This window comes from Rana temporaria, chromosome 1, assembly GCF_905171775.1.
Source record: "Rana temporaria chromosome 1, aRanTem1.1, whole genome shotgun sequence".
Taxonomy (NCBI): Eukaryota; Metazoa; Chordata; class Amphibia; order Anura; family Ranidae; genus Rana; species Rana temporaria.
The window spans coordinates 1863284-1871261 of NC_053489.1; the positions used below are offsets into that span (position 1 = coordinate 1863284).

The 7978-nt window shown below is 38.2% G+C and overlaps 1 long non-coding RNA gene across 1 annotated transcript; it reads left to right on the forward strand.

Moving 5' to 3' along the window:
* The first annotated feature begins 739 nt into the window (after positions 1-739).
* LOC120924766 lies at positions 740-3615 on the forward strand. Its single transcript, XR_005746419.1, has 3 exons — positions 740-791; positions 3093-3304; positions 3414-3615. It is a non-coding gene; the product is annotated as an uncharacterized LOC120924766 (long non-coding RNA).
* Positions 3616-7978: the final 4363 nt, after the last annotated feature.

Genomic DNA, 7978 nt, shown 5'->3' on the forward strand with positions numbered 1-7978 from the left:
GTGCACTGTTCCTTGTCTCCAACCCCTTCCCACCTCAGTGCACCGTTCCTTGGTTCCACCCCTACCCACCTTTTGTGTATTTTATGTCATACACAGACTACACTATTCAAAAGAAAAGTTGCAAGGCCCTGACGAAGCACCTCTGTGCGAAACTTGTTGGCTACCTGCATACTGTCATATATCCTGTATTTGTAACTACTGTATTATTAACTACTGTATATTAACTATTGGAAATTGATTTTTACAATTATTAGTACATTTTGATATATTTTCATAAAACTATCTGTTTTTAGCGTGCTTGCCTTTTTACAACATTTGACATCTCTCACATAAAAATCCCCTAACTTAAGATTTAATATCATTTAATTCTAATAATATATATTAAAAAAATAAAAATTAAAGATTGTGTACTTATTGATTACAGAAATGTTTTTATAAATTAAATAATTATGTCAAACTAATTTAACTATCGATACAGCTAAATAAATATATATCTCTATATGTCCATCTATATACACACACTTATAATATATATATACACACACACACACACATACACGCATTTAAATATCTATATATAAAAATGTATATATTTTATTATTTATTAAAAAATCAATTATTTCTATTTTATTTAAATTACTAATATATATTTAGTTGCTAATTTCGAATAGCTATTTGTAATTAGATATGATCTATGTTTTTTTTTTTTTAATTATAATATTTTTCCTTTTTTTTTTTTAGTTAAATATTTTTATTTCGTCAGAGACACATTTATATTCACTTTAAAAATGGTAATTTATTTTACTAAAAAAAAAAAAAAAATATTATATGTTTTCTGTTTTATTTTTATTATATGTTTCTACTAAATCATGTTTTTTTTTTTTTTTATGAATGTTTTTTAGGATAATACTCAAGGAAGTGAAAGAATAAGATCACTGACAGAGGAAGAAAAAGAGTAAGGCCGCGTACACACGATCGGTTTGTCTGATGAGAACGATCTGATGGACCGTTTTCATCAGACCAAACCGATCATGTGTGGGCCCCATCGTTTATTTATCCATCGGTTAAAAAAAAAATGGAACTTGTTTTAAAATTAACCGATAGAAGAAAAAAAAAACAATCGTCTGTGGGGAAATCCATCGGTTAAAAATCAACGCATGCTCAGAATCAAGTCGACGCATGCTCGGAAGCATTGAACTTCATTTTTCTGAGCACGCCGTTGTGTTTTACGTCACCGCGTTCCGACACGAACGTTCTTTTAACCGATGGTGTGTGGGCGCGACTGATGAAAGTCAGCTTTATCGGTTAACCGACCAAAAAAATCCATCGGTCCGTTTTCATCGTATTGACCGATCGTGTGTACAGGGCGTTAGATGTAATATTGTTAGATCGAATCTTAGTGTCATTTATTTAAAAAAATACTTTATATTTATTCAAATTTTATATATATATACACACACACAAATATCTGTATATATCTGTATATATTTAGATATGTATTTATTTATAATCACACATAGAGATATGTAAGTAACAATATTTTGAGGTTTCCTTATGTTTTAAAACATTAAATAGTTTTTTGTTTTTTACATTATATTGATTATCACTCTTTATCTTATGTTATTTTTGAGAGGTATTAATGATACAAATGATGTAATATTAAATAAAAAATTTTAGAATGGTTTATGTTTTATTTTTTATTTTTTTATTCTGTACATAAAGGGCCAGATCCACGTACCCTGGCGCATATTTGCCGTAACTTACTTTTTTTTAATCCTCAAAGAATGCGCGCCGTAAGTTACGGCAACGTAGTGTATCTTTGGCGGCGTAAGGGCGCGCAATTCAAATGGATGTGATGGGGGCGTGTTTTATGTAAATATGTCGTGACCCGACGTAAAAGTCCTTTTTCTTTAACGGCGCATGCGCCGTCCGTGGGGGTATCCCAGTGCGCATGCTCGAAATTAAACCGGAAAAAGCCAATGCTTACGACGGTGACGTTATTCTACGCAAATCCCTATTCGCGAACGACTTACGCAAACGACGTAAAAAAATTCAAAATTTGACGTGGGAATAACGATGTAACGGCTACCCAAGTAGTGAGAGGGTATCAGCCGTTGGAGACGTCCTTTTCCTTGGCAAGTTGCGATATGCAAGTACAGCTGGTATATCCCATCCACGAGATCCAGAGAGAGAGTCAGGTTCAGCTGCAAAAATAGCAGAATAACAATCCAATAGAACGCCCTTCCAAGAACGAGACGGGGCTATGTTTTGAAGGGTCAAGTAGGACTGTTTTAATGGTACATTCACCTGGTTTATATCTAGTTACTATGAAAATCTCCGCCCCCTCCTCACACAGAGGGGGGCTTCAATACAGATACTTTAAAATAATGACATCCCCTTGAGCCAATCACTTAATCAGTATCTAGACATTTCGGCCCCGAACCACATTTAACATGACCTGATCAGACACATTCCTTTATCAATAGAATTCAATTAACCTTTAGAACAATACACACTCACAGATAATCCCATCAGCATACACCTGACAGGAGACTGCTAACTTGTAATACACAAAAGAGAGTCAATCTGCTGAAGAAAGGGGGACATTAGAATTTAGCAGTGAAAGAGTCACTCTACAATTAACCCTTTGTATGCCTCACTGCATGATGATTATAGATGTCCAGGCAGAATACATCGTTCCGTTACAGACGGCCAATACTTAACATTGAGCACGCCTCATATAGCAGGGGTAACTATACGCCGGAAAAAGCCGAGCGTAAACGACGTAAAAAAAATGCGCCGGCCGGACGTACGTTCGTTCGTGGATCTCCGTATCTAGCTAATTTGCATACTCGACACGGAATTCGACGGAAACGCCACCTAAGACGTACGCCCGTCGGATCGAGTCCAGATGCCGTCGTATCTTGTTTTGTACATACAAAACAAAGATACGACGCGGGAACTTTGAAATTACGCGGCGTATCAATAGATACGCCGGCGTAATTCTTCTTTGGATCTGGCCCAAAATGTTACATTTTTTTTTTGTCCATCCAAGTGTAGCCATTACAGTAGAACATTCTTCCTCTTCTCAGGCAGAAGACAGAACTAGGACCCCAGACTGGTGTAGGTGTCGGCGTTGTGGGCCAATGGCGACCGAAATAGAGTCCGTGTGTTGCCGTAATTTTCCTCAGGTGACCGGGGTTTTCCCCGAAGGAGGAAGTTGTATCACAACCGCCCCGAGGTTCACTGAAATCATTGCGACCAACTTAGAGGAACCGCCTGTTGTTGATGCAGACGCAAATAAGTATATTGGAAAATCTAAAAAAAAAAAAAATGAAAACAATTTATATTTGCATAAATCTGCTATAATATTACCCGATAATAATTATCATTTTTTTTTTTTTTTTTTAAAGGCGCCGAAGAAGAAAAGCTTACCGTTCTTTTATCAAATGGATTTACGGATCTCTGGGCAGCGGAAACAGAAACGTAATTCCTTCCTGCGCAGTCAGAGCCATCCGAGAAACATTTCCTGATCCTAACGGATCGTACGTCGGATTTTCCTACTCTGAAGACGCCTCAGAAATGGCTTTTGATTAAAATTTTAAATGTTTAAAAATTTACCTTTGCTTGATGTATGTTAAAAAAAAATAACCTGTTTGTTCTATTTCAATTTAAAATAAATCATTTTTTATTTTTTTTATTTATAATATTGTGTTTTATTTTTTTTATTTAGAATATTGTGTTTTATTTTTTTTTATTTAGAATATTGTGTTTTATTTTTTTTTATTTAGAATATTGTGTTTTATTTTTTTTATTTAGAATATTGTGTTTTATTTTTTTTATTTAGAATATTGTGTTTTATTTTTTTTATTTAGAATTTATTATTTAAAAATATTTAAAAATGTTTTGATCTTTTTTTCAATTTTTTTGGCAATAGCCTTTCGAGAAATATTTCCTGATCCTAATGGATCGTATGTCGGATTTTCCTACTCTGAAGACGCTTCAGAAATGGCTTTTGATTAAAATTTTAGATGTTTAAAAATTTAGGGCCAGATTCACAAATGACATACGATGGCGTTTCTCCTGATACGCCGTCGTATCTCTGTTTCTATCTATGCGGCGGATTCATAGAATCAGTTACGCATAGATAGCCAGAAGATCCGACAGGTGTAATTGTTTTACACTGTCGGATCTTAGGATGCAGTACCGCGGCCGCCGCTGGGGGGAGTTCGCGACGTAAACCAGCGTCAGGTATGCAAATTAGGAGTTACAGGGATCCACGAAGATTTTTCCCATCGTTACGTCGTCGCGAGTGTTACATTTCCGTCGCAAAGATAGGGCACCTTTAACATGGTGTAAAAGTACTCCACCATGTTAAAGTATACCCGTCTTCCCCGCGTCGCTTTTGAATTTTTTTCAAATCTTTTCTTTTTCCCGGCGTAAATCTTTTTTCACGTCGCGATTCACAAAACGTCGGCGCGTCGTAATTTCGCGCAAAGCACGTCGGGAAATTTGCGACGGGAGCATGCGCAGTACGTGCGGCGTGGGGGCGCGCCTAATTTAAATGGTACCCGCCCCATTTGAATTGGACCGCCTTGCGCCGGACCTGTTTACGATACACCGCCGCAAATTTCCAGGTAAGTGCTTTGTGGATCGGGCACTAAATCGGAAAAATTGCGGCGGTGTAACGTAAACCGGTTACGTAAACTTGCGCCCGCTGTACGTGAATCTGGCCCTTACTTTTGTTTGATGTATGTTAAAAAAAAAGTTAAAAAAAAAATAAAAAAAGTTTGTTGCGATTCAATTTAAAATAAATCAATTACTTTTAATTTATAGTATTTTTTTATTTTATTTAGAATTTATTATTTAAAAATGTTTTGATCTTTTTTTTTTATTTTTTTTTTACAATAATGGTTTCAGAAATGACTTTTGATTATAATTCTAGGGGCTAAATTCAGGTAGGAGATACGCCGTCGTGTCTCTGAGTGTGCGGCGTCGTATCTATGCGCCTGATTCTTAGAATCAGTTACGCATAGATTTGACTAAGTCTCTTACGCCGTCGTATCTTAGTTGCAATTTTACACTGGCCGCTAGGTGGCGCTTTCGTCGATTTACGCGAGGAATATGCTAATTAGGTAGATACGCCGATTCACAGACGTACGTACGCCCAGCGCATTTTTTTTTACGTCGTTTACGTTAGGCTTTTTCCGGCGTAAGGTTGCTCCTGCTATAATGAGGCGTACGCAATGTTAAGTATGGACGTCGTTCCCGCGTCGAATTTTGAAATTTTTACGTCGTTTGCGTAGGTCGTTCGCGAATAGGGCTGTACGTAAGTTACGTTCACGTCTAAAGCATTGACGATTTGCGGCGTCAATTTCGAGCATGCGCACTAGGATTATTTTGCGAACGGCGCATGCGCCGTTTGTAAAAAAACGTCAAATACGCGGGTTCACACTAAATTTAGATAAAACACGCCCACATCATCCACATTTGAATTAGACGGGCTTACGAGGGAGCACATACGTTACGCCGCCGTAACTTAGGGTGCAAGTTCTTTCTGAATAGGGAACTTGCGCCCTAATTTACGGCGGCGTAACGTATCAGAGATACGTTACGCCCGCACAACATTACGCAGGGCTATCTGAATCTAGCCCTTGATGTTTAAACATTTACTTTTGTTTGATGTATGTTAAGAAAAAAAACTGTTTGTTCTATTTCAATTTAAAATAAATCATTTTATTTATTTTTTATTTATAATATTGTGTTTTATTTTTTTTTATTTTGAATTTATTATTTAAAAATGTTTTGATCTTTTTTTCACATTTTTTGCAATGGCCATTCGAGAAATATTTCCTGATCCTAATGGATCGTGTGTCGGATTTTCCTACTCTGAAGACTACGACGCTTCAGAAATGGCTTTTGATTAAAATTTTAGGGGGCAGATCCACAAAAGAATTACGCCGGCGTATCTCTGGATACATTACGCCGGCGTAATTTCAAATTTCCTGCGTCGTGTCTTTGTTTTGTATCTACAAAACAAGATACGACGGCATCTGGGATGGATTCGACAGGCGTACATCTTAGTACGCCGTCGGATCTTAGGTGCATTTTTTCGGCAGTCGCTAGGTGGCATTTCCGTCTAATTCTGCGTCGAGTATGCAAATTAGCTTGCTACGGCGATCCACGAACGTATGTCCGGCCGGCGCATTTTTTTTACGCCGTTTGCGTTCGGCTTTTTCCGGCGTATAGTTACCCCTGCTATTATTAACTCAATGTTAAGTATGGCCGTCGTTCCCGCGTCGCCTTTCGAATTTTTTACGTCGTTTGCGTAAGTCGTTCGCGAATAGGGATTTTTGCGTAAAATGACGTCACCGTCGTAAGCATTGGCTGGTTCCGGTTTAATTTCGAGCATGCGCACTGGGATACCCCCACGGACGTCGGGTCACAACGTATTTACATAAAACACGCCCCCATCACAGCCATTTGAATTCCGCGCCCTTACGCCGCCAAAGATACACTACGCCGCCGTAACTTACGGCGCGAATTCCTTGAGGATTCGAAAAAAATAAAGATAAGTTACGGCGGCGTAGTGTATCTTAGATACGCTGCGCCTGGCAGAGATATGCGCCGAGGTACATGGATCTGCCCCTAGATGATTAAAAATGTACTTTTGTTTGATGTATGTTAAAAAAAAAGTAAAAAAAAAAATGTTTGTTGTGATTCAATTTAAAATAAATCAATTATTTTTATTTATTTATACAGGGAGTGCAGAATTATTAGGCATGTTGTATTTTTGAGGATTCATTTTATTATTGAACAACAACCATGTTCTCAATGAACCCAAAAAACTCATTAATATCAAAGCTGAATATTTTTGGAAGTAGTTTTTAGTTTGTTTTTAGTGTTAGCTATTTTAGGGGGATATCTGTGTGTGCAGGTGACTATTACTGTGCATAATTATTAGGCAACTTAACAAAAAATAAATAGATAGCCATTTCAATTATTTATTTTTACCAATGAAACCAATATAACATCTCAACATTCACAAATATACATTTCTGACATTCAAAAACAAAACAAAAACAAATCAGTGACCAATATAGCCACCTTTCTTTGCATGGACACTCAAAAGCCTGCCATCCATGGATTCTGTCAGTGTTTTGATCTGTTCACCATCAACATTGCGTGCAGCAGCAACCACAGCCTCCCAGACACTGTTCAGAGAGGTGTACTGTTTTCCCTCCTTGTAAATCTCACATTTGATGATGGACCACAGGTTCTCAATGGGGTTCAGATCAGGTGAACAAGGAGGCCATGTCATTAGTTTTTCTTCTTTTATACCCTTTCTTGCCAGCCACGCTGTGGAGTACTTGGACGCGTGTGATGGAGCATTGTCCTGCATGAAAATCATGTTTTTCTTGAAGGATGCAGACTTCTTCCTGTACCACTGCTTGAAGAAGGTGTCTTCCAGAAACTGGCAGTAGGACTGGGAGTTGAGCTTGACTCCATCCTCAACCCGAAAAGGCCCCACAAGCTCATCTTTGATGATACCAGCCCAAACCAGTACTCCACCTCCACCTTGCTGGCGTCTGAGTCGGACTGGAGCTCTCTGCCCTTTACCAATCCAGCCACGGGCTCTTCCATCTGGCCCATCAAGACTCACTCTCATTTCAGCAGTCCATAAAACCTTAGAAAAATCAGTCTTGAGATATTTCTTGGCCCAGTCTTGACGTTGCAGCTTGTGTGTCTTGTTCAGTGGTCGTCGTCTTTCAGCCTTTCTTACCTTGGCCATGTCTCTGAGTATTGCACACCTTGTGCTTTTGGGCACTCCAGTGATGTTGCAGCTCTGAAATATGGCCAAACTGGTGGCAAGTGGCATCTTGGCAGCTGCACGCTTGACTTTTCTCAGTTCATGGGCAGTTATTTTGCGCCTTGGTTTTTCCACACGCTTCTTGCGACCCTGTTGACTATTTTGAAT